Source organism: Saimiri boliviensis, chromosome 16, assembly GCF_048565385.1.
Source record: "Saimiri boliviensis isolate mSaiBol1 chromosome 16, mSaiBol1.pri, whole genome shotgun sequence".
NCBI lineage: Eukaryota > Metazoa > Chordata > Mammalia > Primates > Cebidae > Saimiri > Saimiri boliviensis.
The window spans coordinates 12,088,788-12,110,529 of NC_133464.1; the positions used below are offsets into that span (position 1 = coordinate 12,088,788).

Genomic DNA, 21,742 nt, shown 5'->3' on the forward strand with positions numbered 1-21,742 from the left:
AAGGTACACTGTGGCCAGCCCTGAAGCCCACGTTTCTGGGGTATTTCACCACTGGCATCCCCAGAAGGCCAGATATGGCCCTTTCAGAAGGGTTCTGCCTGGTGCCAGGCTCAGGCCGGCCTGGGATCTGCAGCTGGCCCGGAGCCCCCAGAAGCTGGTGCTGTCCCCTCCCGCAGGGCCATGGAGGAGGCAGGAGGCCCCCACACTGTGCCTGAGGCCCAGAACTATTCGCACCCAGCCTGCCCCAGCCAGGTCGTTTTAGAAGAGCTTTTTCTTGGGTGCCCACCGTCTCTAGCCCAAACACTGGAATGCATATACTACTTCATGTGCTGTGTTTTCTATTCTTGGATACATTTGATTTTTTCACGTAAGTCCACATATACTTCTATAAGAGTGTGACTTGTAATAAAGGATTTAAAAAAAAAAAGTCTACAGTAATCGAAACAGCATAGTACTGGTACCAAAACAGAGATATACACCAATGGAACAGAACGGAGGCCCCAGAGGCAACACCACACATCTGCAACCACCTGATCTTTGACAAACTGGACAAAAACAAGCAACAGGGAAATGATTCCCTGTTTAATAAATGGTATTGGGAAAACTGGCTAGCCATGTGCAGAAAGCAGAAACTGGACCCTTTCTGGACACCTTACATTAAAATTAAATCCAGATGGATTAAAGACTTAAACACAAAACCTAACATCATAAAAACCCTAAAAGAAAGCCTGGGCAAAATCATTCAGGACACAAGCATAGGCAAGGACTTGATGACTAAATCACCAAATGCATTGGCAACAAAAGCCAAAATAGACAAATGGGATCTAATTAAACTCCAGAGCTTCTGCACAGCAAAAGAAACAATCATTAGAGTGAACCGGCAACCAACAGAATGGGAAAATTTTTGCAATCTACTTATCTGACAAAGGGTGAATATCCAGAATCTACAAAGAACTAAAACAGATGTATAAGAAAAAAAACAAACCCATTCAAAAGTGGGCAAAGGATAGGAACAGACACTTTTCAAAAGAAGATATATATAAGGCCAAGAAACATACGAAAAAATTCTCATCATCACTGGTCATTAGAGAAATGCCAATCAAAACTACACTGAGATATCATCTCACACCAGTTAGAATGGCGACCATTAATCTGAAGACAATAGATGCTGAAGAGGATATGGAGAAATAGGAACACTTTTACACTGTTAGTGGGAGTGTAAATTAGTTCAACCATTGTGGAAGACAGTGTGGATCGTCCTGAAGGGCCTACATGTAGAAATTCCATTTGACCCAGCAATCTCATTACTGGGTATATACCCAAAGGATTAGAAATCATTCTACTATAAGGACACATGCACACTTATGTTCATTGCAGCACTGATTACAATAGCAAAGACCTGGAACCAACCCAAATTCCCATCAATGATAGACTGGACAAGGAAAATGTGGTACATATACACCATGGAATACTATGCAGCCATAAAAATGGATGAGTTTGTGTCCTTTGTAGGGACATGGATGAATCTGGAAACCATCATTCACAGCAAACTGACACAGGAACAGAAAATCAAACACCTCATGTTCTCACTCATAGGTGGGTGTTGAACAATGAGAACGCATGGACACAGGGAGGGGAGCATCACACACTGGGGTCTGTTGTGGGGGACCAGGGGAGGGACAGAGGTGGAGTGGGGAGGTTCCAGAAGGATGACATGGGGAGAAATGCCAGATATAGGTGATGGGGGATGGAGGCAAACAAACCACATTGCCATGTATGTACCTATGCAACAATTCTGTACGATCTGTACATGTACCCCAGAACCTAAAGTACCATTAAAAAAACAACAACAACAACAAAAAAAAACAATAAAGTGGAGGGAACCAACGTAAAAAAAAATCTATAAGAACACCATTAGAGTTTGGGCATAGTTAGCTAATTTGTAAGGAGAGTCAAATGTAAGAAAACAAATCAAAATCAAAGAATGGGACCTGTATAAAATGTAGAATGGGACTAAGAATGTATCAAAATGGTTATTTTAAAAAAAGTGTTTGATGGGCACTTGCGTAGTCAGGTGGAATTTTACCCTCCATATATGTGTTACCATCAGACCACTTATCTGGAGCTAGCATATCACATGGTTGAGGTACCATGTTTGATAAAAGCTTAAAACAATTAAGTTGAACAAAATATTAATAATAAATCATTTTATCAAGAAGCAAAATGATAAATTTTTCTACAACTTGAATTAAAAACTGATGATACACTGGGCTAAGCATAATAAAAGTTCACTGATTTAATATAACACATGTATTATATTCATATTCAAATTTAAGACACAATGCACATTGTATAAGCTTCGTTATGTTTAAGGCCAAGTCACACCACTTTGCTCTCTGCATTTGGGCTCGCCTTCTATAGAAGCAGTACTGGGAACACAGTCGAATTAACTGAAACAACACTATTTGACTAAAAAGGAGCCTGAATATATATTCAAGATGTATTTTATTGATTAAAAGGGAAATAATTGAATAAGGAGGATTCAAAGATAAATGATGTAGACGTGGAACAGCAACTGATGTATTGCATACTCTTGAAAGACATGTTTGATAAAGGTGAGGATTAGTTACCCATAAATGAAAGAAAAATAATACCACCTGTTACAAACAAATTAGGATTTTGAAAGAGTAGAGTGTTAAGTGGGTGGTCCTTACATTTTTTTTTCTTATGAACATGCATCATATTCTCTGGATATTAAGGACTAAGCTCTGATTTTTTTTTTAATCTTGCTCAAGTTTCTGTTTAAGTGTTCTAAAAAGTCATGCCCGCCAAGCCATAAATTCTCATCAGATGGATTTTATTTAATTCCATATATTATGGCTTACTTTCCAATCTGACTCTGGTACAACATTACAAAACAAGGAAGAAGATAAAATATTTTACCCCAAAACATGTTTCTGTGCTATATCTTAAAGTAGCTCTGCAAAGCTGTTCTTTGGGGGGGAAAAACTGCATCTCTTAACATAGTTCGTTTTCTTCCAGGTCTTCCCAGTCCTGAAGAGATTAACTAAAAGTCAAGTACCTTTTAAAGATCTCAATAGGAAACCTTTGACATCTTTTGTCTCTAAAGGCAGCTACTATAAAACTTCAAAAGAACATTGGTCTCCACAATCTTTTATCTTAATCTGAACATTTCCTTCATTTCCTTTCTATTTATTCAAGACTTTAAACAAACTCAACCAATGGTCAACCAGAAATTGTTTAAATTTACCTTTAGCATGAAAGCCCCCTTCCCGGCCCCTGCTTTGAGTTTTCCCACCTTTCTGAACCAAACCAATATATTTCTTTTTTTTTTTTAATTGCATTTTAGGTTTTCGGGTACATGTGAAGAACATGCAAGATTGTTGCATAGGTACACACGTGGCAGTGTGATTTGCTGCCTTCCTCTCCTTCACCTATATCTGGCATTTCTCCCCATGCTATCTCTCCCCACCTTCCCACCCCGTGTCCCTCCTCCATTTCCCCCCAACAGATCCCAGTGTGTGATGCTCCCCTCCCTGTGTCCATGTGTTCTCATTGTTCAACACCCGCCTATGAGTGAGAACATGCGGTGTTTGATTTTCTGCTCTTGTGTCAGTTTGCTGAGAATGATGGTCTTAAATGTATTTGATTGATGTCTCATGCCTTCCTAAAATAAGTAAAACCAAGTTGTACCTTGGATACATGTTCTCAGGACCTTTTGAGGACTGTGTCATGGGCCATGGCCACTCATATTTGGCTTAGAATAAATCTCTTCAAATATTTCACAAAGTTGGACCCTTTTCATTAATCATATTAAGGCTTCCACAGCATCTCTTCAGGCTTTGCCAATGATTACTTGTGGGAATGGCCAGCATCATAAGAGCTGCCTCCACTCAATCAGCTCAGGTACCACCACACGGCACATCAGAGATCTGTGACTCCCCTATTTAACAATGGAGAAGTACATGAATGTTGGCAGTAAGAGTGAATGTTTTAAATGCAAAGTGGTAAGATCTAGCATTAGCTTCATAGAAAGGGGAAATGAAAATTGGGTTTACAAACAGAAATATTAGAAAGCACAGGAGAGAGAAACTTAAAATTTTCAATACTTCTTTTCTTTACACCAGGTTGTTCTCAGTTCTGTTACTGTGATTCCCCTGTGTTATCAATGCTTTAATTACATTTGTAGAAATAGGAAAATAACTACAACGGAGATTTGCATTTTCTGAAGATAAATTATTAACGCATAAATTTGACTAAATTTATCTTGTCTATCACCTCGCGTTTCAGAACATCTAAATGTGCATGTCTGGCAATTGCTTTTTGCAATATGTCTACTCCTCCCACATAAGAAAATAGAGAGATAAGAGAAAACAAAACACCCATTCTGTGCCATCAATCTAGTTTCAATCTAGCAGTGCAGTGAGATTTCAAGGGCAGGGTGATTTCATGAATTCATTCTCCTCTTTGCCAAGATCCCCGCCTTCATGGCACACTTTGCTTTTAAGCAAGTGTATCATTTCTTGCATCACTTTCACCTCAGTCATTTTCAGAAATCCAAGTCTCCAGACCGCACGCCACCAGAAGGAACTGCATCACTATTCTGCGCTATTCCTCGTGTTCCTTCTCTTCACTCCTTTCCTAATGTCTGTGAAACTTCATCTGTCATCACCAAGGTTCTCCATATCCATACGCCGCCTTCTTCCCTGAACATTGCTTTTATCTTCTTGCTGTAACTGAAATCTGCCTGTTCCTCAGCACTGCTTTTGCCCTTTTGTCTTTGGTTTCCAGGTCTCTCCTCCCAGACTAAGAAATGTTGCTTTGTTCCCAGCCATTCCCATAACTTTGTAGACTTTCTCGCTGGGTGGTTGCATCCAGTCCCAGAGCTTTACCCCAATATGCATTCTGAAGACATCACATCTATGTAAATAACTCAGACTCCTCTTGTGACTTTCAGACATGTGTATTGAACTTCTCACTTCGTATCATAAGCACCTCAAATGTAACATGACCAAAAGAGAACCACTGATTTGCCCACACCACCATGGAATCAGCTCCTCAAGGCTTTCTGTTTCTCTGTTAACGACATGACTCTTCACCTAGTAACTAAGATCAAAAATGACCTTGATTCTTCTCTTTCACTCATATTCCAAATCTCAAACCTTTAGTAAAATGGATCTCAAATGCAAATTATGATACCATTTCCACTGCTCCCATCGTCTTCTATCTGAACCTCTCTTATGTTGCCCAGTTGGCCCTTGTCCCCACCTTTGGGTATCTAGAGGCATCCACCACACAGCAGCCAGAGGGATTTCTCAAAGGAAAGAAAAGTATGTCACCTTCCTCTTCTAAAAATCTTTGAATGGCCTTCATTAATTTAGAATAAACTCCAAACTTGGACTTCAGGGCCCTACATGGTCTGTCTCAAACAAGATCTAAATTCATCTCTCTCTGTTCCTCAGCCTCAGTTATGATCATCTGAACACAGTTGTCTTTTTCATCCCTGAAGTCTGCAAACTTGGCATTTTAGTATTTGAGGTTACTTTTGTTTGTAAAACATTCCCCCCAAATTTGGATCACTGTCTTGTCATTTATTTCTCAACACATACTTCATCTTAAGAAGCCTTCTCTACCACCCGTATTTCTTAATGTGTTACCATGGTTCATCATAGCACTTGCCAAAACCATGTATTGTCTTGCTGCCTATTTACATGTTTTTGGAGCCCTCTCCTTACTAATTAAAATGTATGCTACTTAAAGTCAAAGATTCTATTTTGAGCATCAATGTATTTCACATATATATCTAACATGTTTGTTGACTGATTTGTTGATTGATTTTAGTCACATTTTTATTGCTGCATTTACTATTCCCATTTATTCTGAACTCTTCATGATCTCAGAATTCCAGTTTTATTCTTTCTTACTCTAATTAAAATGAATCTGATAAAGTCAGTGACATCCCAATATTCACCTGAATAAATTCAGAAGTATCTCTTATATGGTCAATCTTCTTCACCTCAACACTAGTAACAGGCTTTTCCATCATGATACTGGCTTCAGTTAGTCAATAGCTGAAGTTTCTTATTCTGTGATGGTCACTATATTGAGGTAACTTTGATATATCTGTTTCTTTCTTAGGCATTTTGGTGTGTTTGAGGAAACACTTCTTGAACCTTTTTCCAGTCTTCCCCATACAGAGGTTGGTAGGTTTAAATAATAGTAACAAAGCACTGGTAAGGGAATAGATATTCATCGATACCTTCATTCTTCTTAGACAAAAAAATGTGGATTTTCCACATATGGGTTTGAGGTCTGGGACTTCTGAAAATGTCCTAAAACCACAGGTATGCAAGAAATAGGCATGCTCCAAAGCATCTGTGTGACTATGACAAGTCAACCAGTTTCCTGGCATTATACTAAATATTGCATGTCCACCATTTGATTCTTCTCCACCATGACCCCATACAATATTTAGTATGTTTTTATTAATTTTTCAGATGAGGCACATGGACTTAGAGGGTTTAGGTAACTTACTTAAGGTCACATAGCCACCTTGTCACAGCAAAAACTTTTAAAAAATTAACTAGGTGTGGTGGCATGCACCTGTAGGCCCAGATACTCTGGAGGCTGAGGCAGGAGGATCTCTTGAGTCCATGAGTTTGAGGCTGCAGTGAGCCCTGAATGTACCACTGCACTCTACCGTGGATGACATCACTTCTTGGCCTTTCAGCTAAGATCAAGTATAGCCTGAATGACAGAGTGAGATCCTGTCTCAATCAATCAATCAATCAATTTTTTAAAAAGTCACATAGTAACCAAAACAACATGGTATTGGTACAAAAACAGACACATAGACCGATGGAAGAGAATAGAGAACTCCGAAATAAGACTGCACTCCTATAAACATTTGATCTTTGACAAACCTGACAAAAACAAGCAATGGGGAAATAATTCCTTATCTAATGAATGGTGCTGGGACAGTTGGCTAGCCATATGCAGAAATGGAAACTGAACCCCTTCCTTACATCTTATACAAAGACTAACTCAGGATGAATTAAAGACTTCAATGTAAAACCCAAAACTATAAAAACCTTAGAAGAAAATCTAGGTGATACCATTCAGGACATAGGCCCAGGCAAAGATTTCGTGACAAGAACATCAAAAGCAATCGTAAAAAAAAAAACAAAATTGATGAATAAGATCTAACTACACTGAAGAGCTCTGCACTGCAAAAGAGACTATCATCACACTGAACAGGCAACATACAGAATGGAAGAAAATTTTTGCATTCTATCCATCTGACAAAGGTCTAACATCCAGAGTTCTACAAGGAACTTAAACACATGTGTAAGAAAAAAAAATTCCCATTGAAAAGTGGGCAAAGGATATAAACAGACATCTCTCAAAATAAGACATTCATGTGGCCAACGAACATATGAAAAAAAGCTCAATGTCACTGATCATTAGAGAAATGCAAATTAAAATGAGATACCATCTCATTTTAATGAGATACCCTCTTGCACCAGTCAGAATAGCCAGTATTAAAAAGTCAAGAAACAACACATGCTGGAGAGGTTGGAGATGAAAAGGAGCACTTGACACTGTTGGTGGGAGTGTAAATTAGTTCAACCATTCTGGAAGAGTGTGGCAATTTCTTAAAGATCTAGAAGCATTAATACCATATGATCCAGCAATTTCATTACTGGGTATACACCTAAAGGAATATAAATTCTTCTGCTATAAAGATAAATGAATGTTTATGTCCATTGTAGGACTATTCACAATAGCAAAGACATGGAATCAATCCAAATGCCCATCAATGATAGACCAGATTAAAAAATGTGGCACATATACACTATGGAATACGATATAACCATAAAAAGGAATGAGATAATGTCCTTTGCAGGAACATGGAGGGAGCTAGAATCCATAATCCTCGGCAAACTAAGGCTGGAACAGAAAACCAAACACTGCATGTTCTCACTTATAAATGGGAGTTGAACAATGAGAACACATGGACCCACGGAGTGGGGGTGGAAACACACACTGGGGCCTGCCAAATGGGGCCACGGGAGGAAGAAGATCATCAGGAAGAACAGCTAATGGGTACTGGGCTTAATACCTGGGTGGCGGGTGGATCTGTGCAGCAAACCACCATGGCACATGTTTTCCTGTGTAACAAATCTGCATATTCTGCACATGTACCCTGGAAATTTTTAAAAAGTTGATTAAAAAAAAAAAAAAGAAGTCACCTGGCCAGCAGATGGGGAACTAGAACTTGATCCAATTTTTGTATTTCTTAAAATTTACATTTTAAATAACTAGTGATGCTTACTTTTTATTTTGAACAAATGCCAAAGAAAAGTAATTAATGTTCTCAATTACCATAAATATATTTATGTTTTTCAAAATTAAAAAAGGGTCATGATATAAAAATTATTCTCAATCAAAGGAAGGTATTAGGAAAGTATATAATACAAGCAATCAAGTATTTACCATAAGGTATAAGAAAAAATAAATGTATTTCATCTCCTTACAAACACATTTACAAACTAGCTAGTTCATTTAAACACAAACTAACCTAATATTCTTCCTAAAAGAAAGAAAGTAAAGCACATCGCCTAATACTATTAGTATATATCTGACAAAATATAAAACCGTGGTTCAGGGCAACAATTACATTTACTTTAATCAAAAGGTTTTTGGGCATTTGAGGATCTGATGAGAAAGCTGAGACCCAACAGTATCAGGAACATTAACAGGACAATGCATTTTTAGAATAAACAGCTAATTGTCTCTCTCAGTCTCACTTTTGCTTTCATTCTTACTCTCACTCCTTCTCAGGTCTCTTACACTTTATTGGATAGAGCACACAAATAATCCTATATGTTATAACAGAAGGAAATAAGAATGTGAGAAATGTAACTAGATCACAGATATCTGATTCCAGCCCTGAGAGCTTCTTGAAAAAGGTGACACTTTCACTAAGGTATGAAGTTAAACTAAGAGGATATGGGAGAGGAAAGGAATATAGACATGTACTAAAGTCTTAATAAACCTTAAGCTGAAAAATTAGAAAATCAAATTTTGGCCAGATTACCTTGACAGTAGTGTGGTGAATACATAAATCAAAGTGTACAAGGTGAGTAATAGGCTGCTCGGTAAGAACAGCTGAGAGGCTCTTGGGCAATACAATTTGGGAGAGATGATGGTCCTTGCTAAAGTTGTGGCAGAAGCATCTCAGACATTACCTCATTGGACTGGAAAAAAAATCTAAACAAGTATAGATTTCCATGAGAAATATCATCTGCAGGTCCATTACCTTGACAATATTTTTAAAAATCTCTTTCTAATTCAAAAGATAGTTCTGCTATTCACACTTTCATTTTTAAAATTACTTATTTAGGAGCTCTACCTACATTGACCTTATAGTCTAACTGAGAAAGATGGAAATCCACAAGGAAATACTTAATATAATTTCTTATGTAAATAAGCCACCAGTGCAAGTTGCTGATTTCAGGACTTTATTGTACTTCCTCCTCATAAATAAGAAGAAGACACATCCCTTGTGTTTTGAATGATTTCTTGGTTCACAACAACTGTCTCATTTCAGACTTGACCATAAAAATATGAATCACAGAAACAGATGTGTTTTCACATTTAAATTTCAATAAAAATTGAATATCTGTGAACCACAAAATTGAGCAGATGTTTAAAAGCCAACAAGACTCTAAAACTAAAATTACTAATTTCTTGATTCGTATGTATACTCCTCTTTATTAAGAATAAAAGTGTGTTAATCATAATTTTTATTATGGCTCTTGTTACCACTCTTAAAAATCTTATGTAGATGTCTCATATTCCTAGTATGTCAATCTTAATACCACTTATCAGGCATATACACAGATATGTACAAATCATGAATTCATGACTCAATGAATTGTCATAAAGTGAACAGATCAGCTTAACACCCAAGTGAAAAAAAATAACGTTACTAACACCCCCAGATTTCCTCTTCTGTCCCCCACCAACTCAACCACCAACCTAGCTTCTATTACTATACATCAATGTTCGAAATTTTGTAATTGGAATTATGCAGAATATACTCTTATGTCTAGTGTTGCTGCTAGGATAGTTAAACAACTAATTTTTCTTGCATTCTTATTTTCTATGAACTTTAATAATTTTAGTGCCTTGCCAGAAATTACTTTATGCCCTTGGTGAACAATAGTTTATTTCTTCCCTTCCATTTCTTATGTCTTTTTGTAATTTTCTTGCCTTCATGTATTAAGTTCACCAAAACAATGATGAATAGAAGTGGTGCTGTCAGGCATCCTTTTCTCGTTCCCAATCACTGGGAGAAAGCTTTAAATATTTCATCATTAAATGTCTATATTCTATTCATTTTGACTAATTCTCTCTTCTACTATGTCCAATCTGAGTTAAACCTACTACTTGAGTTCTCAATCTTAGTTACTGCATTCTTTTATTGATTCTAAATATCTTTTGAATTCTATATCTTGTCTTCTCTTTCCTAAAACATAGATCACATATATTTGATAATTTCAATATCTGTCTCACTTGTCTGTTTTTATTATCTGTATTTCCTAATAGTCCTAGTTTGTTGTCTATTTGTTTTGTTTGGACATATTTTTATTATGTAGGACATATTAATGTAGGACACTGTAGAAACTCTGAATAGTGTAATAATTCTTCTAAAATAATTTAACCTATTCTCTGGCAGTCATCAAAATTAGGGGTAGATCTCTCAAGACCAATAAGTGACTAAGCTGACTCCAGGTAGGTGGGAGTCTTTGCTAGGTTTGATCTCTCTGATTCACCAATACTTCCTGAGCCTTCTGTAAGAATATGAGGTCCACACTCCTTCGTGGATCTTGAAATTCAATTTTTGTTTTCCAAGCATCTAAAGGCTCCAGACAGTTCTAATCACTTTGTTAAACACTTTCCTCCTGGCTTCTTAGTCTCTAATCTTTCACTGTTCTTGAATTGGCAAATGCTTTTGGAAAAAATACTAGGGTGGAACAGTTGGCTCACTTTTTGCACCTCCCTTGTCTCCAAGGTCATGACCCCAAAGGGGCTGGTGGGTTTAAAAGTCTCAGCCTTCTATGTATTTTTCCATCCCTGTAAGAACCCAGAAAGTTCTGACATCTTCTCTTCTTATATCTGAGTTATCTGTTGAACTTCTCACCCTCTTTCTCAGGGTAAAATTCAGCAAATGGTCTGAGAGGGAAGCACTGTACACCCAAATTAGCTTCTTTCGCTATGAGATCTGGGCTTCTCAAGCACTGGCAGCCTTACCAGTATTCCTGTTCTTTCAAATGATTTTTTTTTTTGTTGGTATTTTATACAGATTTTCTTGTTGTCTTTGGCAGCAGCACTGGTCTACTAAAACTGTTTCATCATAATAAGAAATTGAATCACATATTAATTTTTAAAATGTGTTAACAGTAAATTTTTTCAATAAAAATCTTGTATTATAAATGAATTCTAGACAAATATTTTCTCATCATAGATGATTCTGAAAATGAAAGATATTAATTGTGATAACTATTTCTATTACTACTGAATTACTTGCTTAAGGTTAAATTTTATAATTGTGATAAACAGAAGTCTAAAAATCTATTCTCATAATTATGTGGCATTTCTGCTCTCATCTGTCCTAGAAATTGGCTTCAAATATTTCAGTAAATAATAAACATCAAACTAACCAACATATTTAACCACATTTTAGTGACTGACTATAGATTCACTGTGTAAAATTGGAAAATAAAAGAAGAGAAGAAAACAAGAGTAATACATAATTCTGCCACTCAGAGTCTATTACTTTTACATTTTTGGCCTATTTAATTTCTATTATTTCTCATCAATGGATTATATACAATATATGTTATTTTATATAATCCATCATGGGTTATATATGTTATATATTATATATAATCCACAATGGATTATATACTATATGTATTATAAAACTTCAGGATTTAGTTTTTTTTTTTTTTTTGAATTTTTTTCTCCCACTGAACTTCTCCTGTATCTTTGAATCTTACTTATTTTACATATTATATCATGAACATGTCATGTCTTTCAATATCCTTTGAAAAGTTATTTTTCCTTTTGTTTTGCTTTAGTGTAGTTCAGCCTTCTTTTTATTTAACCATTTAATTCTCTTATTAGATTTTGAGGTGGCTTTCCTTTTTCCCATTCTTAGAAATTAAATTTCAAAGTGTATATATATACACACGCACACACACATATATATATACAGACACATACACAAACACACACACACACACAGACACACACACACACACACATATATACATACATATACTCCTTTGCATTTTTTTAGCATTTGCTGAGGTAGACTGCAAAATAAAACTATTGGGCAAAAGGTATAGATTTTTAACACTCTTTAATTCACACTGGCCAATTACTTCACAGAAATATTATGTCCATGTTATTTATGGTGAATTCTTATCAAGACTGATATGTCACTGAAAACATCCTCCCAATTTATATGTAAAAAAGGTTCATATTTCCAATTTAATGGAACTTTTACATATATATTTTTAATTACTTTTTTAAATCTTTGGATAAGTTATTTCTTAAGGTTCTTTGACCATTCTTTTATGTAATTTGCAATCTTCACATATTTTAGGCTTTTTCACATAAAGAATGATATTTTGTTTTGCTGAAATACAGCAAGGTAAAATAATTACACCTGGTGGCTCTCGAAAGGAAGCACCAATGACTGTAAAAGAGCTTTATTCGTAGAGAAACTCAGTGGCGTGGTAGAACATGTGGGAAACTGGTGGACGACAACAAGCAGCATGCCATCCTCAAAATGGTGATTGCAGTTCACGCCATTGCAGATGCAAAGAAACAGTGGAGGCTCAAAGCCAACGGAAACACATCCATCAAAGGTGGATACTGTCCAGCAGCTCTGTTCCTCCCTCTGAACACACACTCTTTGGCATTAATCATTATTAACTGCTTTCATTAGGCAGAGAACAGCAATATATTGCTCCTACAGCAAAATTAGAGACTGTTTCTGAAGTTGGGTGCAAGAGAAGTTCAGTTGGAGAAAAAACAATTTAAATATCAAAAGCTAAATAATACTGGGTTTTCCCCCATGTAATTTTCATAAAACAAAAACAAATCATCCCAGAACACAAAATATGAGAAATTAGAATTTATAAAACACACCTAAAGTCAGTCTCCTTACTCACATGCCCCTCCTGTATGAGGCAATTGTGGGATGTGAACCTTATGCTATGCCCCTCCCTGAGCTTTTCATCTTCAGCTCTCAGAGCCTGTATTCAGATTACCTGCCTTACTCCATGGCTGCTTGCCTGGCTCACACCATAGAAGGCTTTTGCATAGAACCTTCAAACTATGCCTCAAGGTATTGATTTTACTTACTTTTCCTTGAATGAGAGAAAAGCAAGGAGAATGCTAGTTGCCTATATCATATAATGACCCCCTTATTTCTTAGGGTAAACACTATTTTTTCAGGTTTATAATGTACCCAAATATACAAATCTCTATTCCAAGGCTCACTCACAGATAGGCATGGCTGTGCACTCTAACGCAATCAGCGCCAGTGAAATATAACTGAATGAAAAAGAATCAGAAGCCACCGAGTGGGCTCCTGAAAAGGTGGCTTGAAAGGCGTCAAGTTCTTTAAAGAACAAGCAATGTTGTTTTGTTTTGTTTTGTTTCTTTTGGCATTTTATCTTCTCCTTCCGAGACACAGGTAGGAGTCTAGGGTCCCTGCAGATATCTTAGAGCATAAATGCAAGTGTGGTTCCATCTTACAGATTTCAGAGCCAAAGCAAGCCTGGGTCTCTGACGACACATTGCACAGTGGCCTCACCAGCCGTAACCTGCCTATCTTTACACTTCCTCAAAATAAGACCTCCCTCAAAATGTGTTTAAACTGCCATTTGGTTGGGAGGAGGGGTGTCTGTTATTCAGAGTCAAAAGTTGTTCTTGACTGATGCAATTCTCTAATTTACCTACATGATCTCCATTTTCCGATGCTGCTTATTTTGACGACATTCTTCTATCTAAAATCCTTTTATCTGAAACGGACAATATTTTCTCTCCCAGAATCTAGTTCTTAAGGTATTACATGAATTAAAAATCCTCACTTTATACAGTCTAATATTTTCATCAGGTACTCCATAATATCTAACTTATTCTTTTGTCAATTGCTTATTCACATAAATAAGTATCATTCAACTAAAAAAGTTACTGGATTTTTACTAGACAGAATCAAAGGAGTAGTTACATTTTGTTCAGAATGGTTACAGTGCATTTTGAACAAAATATAAATGTAAAGATGGCTTTGCTTTTCAAGTATTTGCTGAATCCCTAAAGAGGAATTTGAATCTTTGTCAGATTTTGTTTACCTTTTTTCAATGTGAATCTGATGACTTTCATTTTCCTGCTCTAATCTCACTATGAGTATAGAGTAGTCACAAATCTGAGGATATCCTACTTAATATCTTCAAGGCAACATCACTGTCCATAGGCATCACAATCTTTTGCTCTTACCGTTATCTGAGGTAGACATTAGACACCATTTCTAATATTTGCACTCCTCACTGTCCTCTCCATGAGTAACACTCAGATTCCAAATGCAATGAAAAGCATAAAATTAACTCTAACCATCTTCCTCTACTTTATACATAAAACTCCACTGTTTTGTATTCTGGTGGGGAAAGAACAAACTCACATATGTACAATGACCAAGCCCATTAATTTTTTTTTTTTTTTTTTTTTTTTTTTGAGACGGAGTTTCGCTCTTGTTACCCAGGCTGGAGTGCAATGGCGCGATCTCGGCTCACCGCAACCTCCGCCTCCTGGGTTCAGGCAATTCTCCTGCCTCAGCCTCCTGAGTAGCTGGGATTACAGGCACGCACCACCACGCCCAGCTAGTTTTTTGTATTTTTAGTAGAGACGGGGTTTCACTATGTTGACCAGGATGGTCTCGATCTCTTGACCTCGTGATCCACCCGCCTCGGCCTCCCAAAGTGCTGGGATTACAGGCTTGAGCCACCGCGCCCGGCATAAGCCCATTAATTTTTAGTGAAGGTGCAGAGTGAGTGTTTTATTCTTCATTAGACTGTACTCAATAAGTATGAGGGTAACTGGCAGCTGCCACTAAGGTTCAGGTAAAGGAGCAACAGTGAGTATCAGGGCCAAAGGGGCAAGCATGTGTCCTTCAAAGATAGAAGTCACTACTCCTCAAGGTAGCACGGCCAGCCAGGGATCTGGGCCAATAAAAGCTAATGCATTTATTTAACAACTATCACTGGACACCTACTATTGCACCCAGACACTGACTCATCGTTCCTTCATTGCACACATTTACCCTCCACTGTTAATCTACGTCAGCCATGACAGAACTCAAAAGATGAAGCTATTGCAAGTTCCTACCATTGGCATGTTTGCATCCTAATTGAGAAAAAGGACTCATATATACACATGAAACAACTAAGGAATAATTACACTCAGAACATAGGAATTAAAAAAGACCCATGAAGTCCTGCAGTGCAGATTTCAAAAGCTTTAGTTATAAGTGCCATGGTAGTAAAATGTACACTATACTAAATAAGTAATGATGGCTACTTTTCATTCCTTCAGTGTTAGTCATCGGCTATTTATTAGGACACTGGAGTACTTGATATGCTAATGTACTGCTCTTGGGTTCTCACTTATAAGTGGGAGCTAAACACCGGGTTCTCATGAACATAAAAATGGCGACAATAGACAGTGGGGACTACTAGAAAGGGAGGGAGGCAAAAGCTGAAAAACTACCTATTAGGTACTATGCTCACTGCCTGGGTGATGGGATAAGTCCCACCCTAAACCTTGGCATCACACAATATACCCATGTAACAAACCTGCACATGTACCCCCTGAATCCAAAATAGAAGTTGAAGGTGTTTCTCTTTTTTAATAAAAAGAATAAATGCAAATTAAAAATAAACTTTCAAGACTACAAAGGTAAAGAAGAAAAATGTGCATTCTTCTGTAATTTTTATTCTAAAAGGTGAAATAGAATTCTAGAAGTAAAAAAAATATACAGTGAGATTTCAGGTAGTAAAAAATATACCCAGGTAGGATATACAAGGGTGTGGGATAAACCAAGAGAGTACCTGGTATGCTCTAAATTGAGTGGTCTGGGATTTCGTATTCTTCTCCTACAGTGAAAGTGTCATTCTCTATCAAACAGATTACCTAATTTTAAAATTTAACTTTGACACCAAAAATTTACATCTCAGTAAATCAAAGTGTTATTATGAATAATTGATTTTATTCAACTTGTGATAAACAAGTAGTAACATTAATTTGTGATAAGCAAGTAATAAGTTGAATTCTTAAATCCTGAATGCTTTATTCTCTGAGATAATTTTTTTTTCAAAAGCAATAGAGTACACTGATTTTCATGGACTTCTTGTCTTTCCGAAAGTTGATTCAAAAATTAGTGTGTAAAGTTCTTTCTTGTAAGTATAATCATTTTCACTTGTGAATATGGGGAAGGAAGATTATAAGTTGTCAAGAATTTCCAGAGCTTCTGCCCATGACAGAACGATGGGTCCACATGCCGTATTTAAAACCCAGCTGAATGGATAAAAATAGTATTTAACTTTCATAGTCATTATGAGCTGAAGCAATTTATTGAACCCTTCAATCAGCAAAGAAACAAAAGACAGGAAATGGGTGAATGACTCATTTCTTCATGTGTTGTCTACATAGTGCTATTCTGATAATTGGATGATCTGAAGTTTAAATGAAATTGCATTAAAGCGTTTTAGAGGAGAGACAACCACAAAATATTTCAAAAACAAAACTAAAATGCTCTAAAATGTGAGAGAACCCAATGAAACATGTAATTGGAAACATACAAGATTGTGTACAATGCAGAATAATAAAGGCATAATAAAATAAACTAAAAATTAAAAGTAAGAAAGACAGGTCCTGCTTATACCTAAAGACCCAAATTGAAATCTTGCATCTATTCAATGTAGTAAAATGTTTGGTTTTAGAATAAATCCTAAAAGTAAATATTTAACTTCTTTTTAAATATATTTGAAGGAATTGCAATTTCAGAATTATCTGTGGGCTATAATTTAAATAATGGATTGGATTATATTTCACATGAAATAACTTGCAGATGACTCACACAGTTCGAAATGATGACTAGATATGTGTATTTTCAATTCTTATGCATCATTATCTGTCTTTCCAAAAATTGATTGTTCAAGCAATTTTATCCCATGAATTTCAGAACAAAAGAAAATTTTCTCAGTGAAATATTGGCCATGAGTAGAAACTATGGTGTAGTAAATCTATGAGATATCTAACTTCTTAAAATTTTCTAGAAAGGATATTTAAAGCAAATACTCCGAATACTATCATCCAAATGTAAACAGCTATTTTAGGTCTTGACTTCAGGAAGTAAAGATTGATGCGTAGATGTGGGCTCCTAGAGGTAAGATAGGAGACAGGACTGGGGAATTTTTGAGAGAAAACCATATGCTGTAAACCACACCATCTACTTGCCTATAAGACTGTTCATTTCATTTCTTTTTTTTTTCTTAGTTTGTTAGTTTTTGATTTTTACCGTTTCAAAAATTTAGGAATAAATATAGTTAAAATATGCAACACTATAACTGATCATGATTAAAGGGCAAAATTTCTTTTTACTCAAAACAAAATACTAAATAATACTCATTTCAACCTCACTTTGCATTTGATAATAATTACTCCAAATAATAGTAATATGATTTGGCTGTACCCCACCGAAATCTCATCTTGAATTGTGGCTCCATAATTTCCATGTGTTATGGGAAGGATCCAGTGGGAGATAATTGAATCATGGGGGCTGTTTCCTCCATACTGTTCTCATGGTAGTGAATAAGTCTCATGAGATCTGATAGTTTTATAAAGGGAAACTCCTTTCACTTGATTCTCATTCTTTCTTCTCTTGTCTGCCACCATATGAGATGTGCCTTTCACCTTTCACCATGATTATGAGGCCTCCCCAGCTATGTGGAAATGTGAGTCCATTAAACCTCTTTCTTTTGTAAATTGCCCATTCTTGAGTATATTTTTATTGGCAGCATGTAAATGAGCTAATACAAATAGCTTATTTTTTTTAAAGAAAGAATGTAAATATTGAAAGCCTAACATATGCCAAATGGTGTGCTGGCTCATTTAATCCTCAAATCAAAGCGAGAGGTGGAAGGTTATGCTTTTTCCTTTGAAGTGCTGCCCCTTAAGGGTAGCAGCAATTTGCCATGCACACACTATGTAGCAATTACAGATGCCATGTTTTTGCTTTTATATGGCATTAATTACTTGTAATTCCTACAAGATCCTCTGTAAAATAATGTCATTGACTCTCTTTGAGAAGGAGAGTTTGAGCTTCCAAAGCATGAGAAGTACCCTTTCATTAGAGCCTCTGAAAAATCTCTGCAATTGCATATAATGACATGTAAAACCTTATTTGATATATTTTATAACAGATTTTTCCTTTCTTCTACCATCATGTTAATATCTGGTATTATATTTTATAGTGTAACAGGAATATTCCTTTCAAGTAGAGTATTACTTTATAAGAGTTTACTCTTCATAATCATTAAATAGGGCAACAGAAGTAAGTGAGGATTTGCTTTTCATTATAGATCTAAGCCTTACTGCACAAAATTAACTCAACTCAGTCACCAGCTGCCAAACGACCTCTAAGGCTGAGTGTTAGCATTGTTGGACAAAGTGAAAGTGTACGACTGACTTCTGGAGAGTTTCTCTATAGCCAGATGTGGTATGCCCATGTAAAACCACGGTAAAAGAAATACTTGGCTTAGAGGGATGGAATCATTTCTATTGGTGTGATGGCAGCCAAGATATGACTTTGCTGTCCCCATCACTGATTTAACCTCAAAGCAAATGCATGTACATATACATTTCAAAGAGAATGTATGGTTACATACATACACAACATTATTTGTGTATATAACAAACATGGAGTTGAGGTATGCTTCTAATTATTTTATTTGAAAATATCATCACCTCCAGGTCATTGAAAGTGCCTATATATATGGAAAATTAGTAAAGTTTGTTCTACCAAACTTTGATGAATCTTCTCATTTTGTTATTTTTGGTGATACACACATGAACATTTTATAACTATAAAAAATAAATTGTCTAATTAATATCCATAGAATTTTCTAGATGTAATTGGTTCAAACAGCCCCAGTGAAGAGTTGATTTCAGAATCAAGTAGATGTGATATATTGACATAACATATAAATTCAATCTAATTAAATTCCTTCACAAAAATATTTGATGTGATGAGCTAGAACAAAATTTATCAAAGCAGTAGACCGAGTATTTGATATCCAAATAATATGATATAATATTTTCAGAATAAGATACAGCAGTATATGAATATTAGAAACGTTAGAGATGACAGAACATATTTCTGTATCAAAAAGAACCAGGACCTGTGTATTACACAGTGTTAAGTCAGGAATAATTATTTTCTCTAGCTTCTCCTTCCCAATTCTGCAAAGCACAAGCTGCAGCTACTTTTAAGTAGTTCATTGCTCTTAAAAATCTTCTGCTAACCTAAGAGTAGAACTTGGTGTCTCCAACGAAAGTCAGTAAAAAGGTGCCAATAGTTCTGTTCATAAAAAATACTGAAGAAATATAAGTAACATATTGACAAGCCTATAGTCTATAAGTGTTTGAATGGGCTTCTAATCAGATATAGAGATTTTATATTCATCCAGAATGGCAATTCCTCCTGTTAGCCCTTGATTAAACATGTCATAAGTTTCTGATTTGTTCAGATTGAAAATGAATATTATGATTAAATGATAAATTAGGGCAACTTTCCCACTAAGCAGATATATATTTGATTATTAAAGGAGTGTGTGACTCTCTTGGATCCTTGCCACTGGCTGGTTAGAAAGCATTTTTTCTTCCTGAAAGTGTCTGCAGTAGGTTGTTCGTGCCCAAAATCAAATTTTTGGCAAATGTTTGACTTAAACATCCTTCTATTCTGAATTGCTACTGGGAATCTCTAACTAATATAGGGACAAACTGAAGGGAGAAACATATTCTGAAATCCCAAAAGTGTATTGCATTAAAGAATGAAATACAAGGAAAAGTATTAAATATGGGCTTTTGGGATAAAAAAAATTCTCATCGCTGGATCCGGATCCAAGATGGCCATTTAGGAACAGCTCAGGATTGCAGCTCCCAGTGAAAGTGCAGAGAGGGAGTGGACGCCACATTTCCAGATGGATTTTTATTGTCCACAGACCAGGAGATTCCCAGGTGGAGGAGCCCCATGGGTCGCCAGCGCAGCTGTTTTGGCTGGTGCGGCCGTTTTGGTCCCCTCGGCTGTTTTGGCCCGCGCAGCTGCTTTGTGGCACCCCGGCACAGCAGTGCTCCGTACAAAATACACTGGTCTGTGTGCCCTTTTAGCTGGTGATTGGAGCCCTGGGAAGGCGCAGTCGCCCATTCATCTGACTAAAAAGGGGGTCTGAAAGAGGGAGCCAGGCCAGGAGATTCCCAGGCAAAAACAAACAAACAAACAAAAAGCCCCACGAATCTCAGTGCTGTTGTTTGAGCCATTGAAGTGAGTCGCCGCAGGGGAAATCACAAAGACCCCAGCGCCTATTCAACAGGCGACTGAAACACCTGGGAGAGAGTCGACTGTTCAACTGAATAACAAAAGGCTCTGAGGCAGGGAGCCAGGTGATCAGGCTAAGCTGGTCCCACCCCCACAAAAGAACAGCAATCAGAAACTCTTTGGATTGAGAGTTTCACAGCAAGCACAGCTGAACCCTGGACGGTCCAGCTCTGTGGGGAGGGGCCTCTGCCATTGCTGAGGCAACCCACCATTAAAGGGAGAGTCCACCATTACAGATGTGGGCCACCAATGCTGAGATAGTTCTAACTACACCCATATAAACAATACTGCAGGGAAGTTCACAGGACAGCTGGGCGGAGCCCACAGCAGCTCAGCAAAGCCTCTGCAGACAGACAGTGACTAGGCTGCCTCATTGTTGTGCAGGGTAGCCCTGGGGAAAAAAAAGGCAGCAGCACAATGGAAACTCATAAATAAAGCCCTAACTCCAAGGAACAGAGCACCTCGGGGCGGGGGGGGGGGGCGGGGAAGGTGTTTATGAGTTCTGCTGCAGCAGACCTGAATGAAAAACGGAGCTCACAACTCAGCACTTGAGCTCATGTAAAGGACAGACTGTCTCCTCAAGCAACTTTCTGACCCCTGTATATCCAAAGAGTCACCTCATAAAGGAGAGATCAGACTGACATTTAGCAGGTATCCTTCTGGGACAAAGATAGCAGAAAAAGAAACAGGTAGCAACCATTACTGTTATGCAGACGCTGCAGGTGATCCCCAGGCAAGCAGGGCCTGGAGTGGACCTCAGCAGCCCTACAGCAGAGGGGCCAGACTGTTAGAAGGAAAACTAAGAAACAGAAATAACCTCATTATCAACAAACTGGATATCCATTCAGAGACCCAATCTGAAAGTCAGCAACTACAAAGACGACAGGTGGATAAATCCACAATTATGGGAAGAAACCAGTGCAAAAAGGATGAAAACACCCAAAACCAGAACACCTCTCCTCCTACAAGGGTTCACAACTCCTCACC

The 21,742-nt window shown here is 37.1% G+C and overlaps 1 protein-coding gene across 2 annotated transcripts in view; it reads right to left on the reverse strand.

The window, feature by feature from the left end:
* The window catches only part of ITGBL1 (integrin subunit beta like 1), a 260,806-nt gene that overhangs the window by 64,447 nt on the left and 174,617 nt on the right, over window positions 1–21,742 (reverse strand). The gene's annotated exons all lie outside the window — the stretch shown is intronic.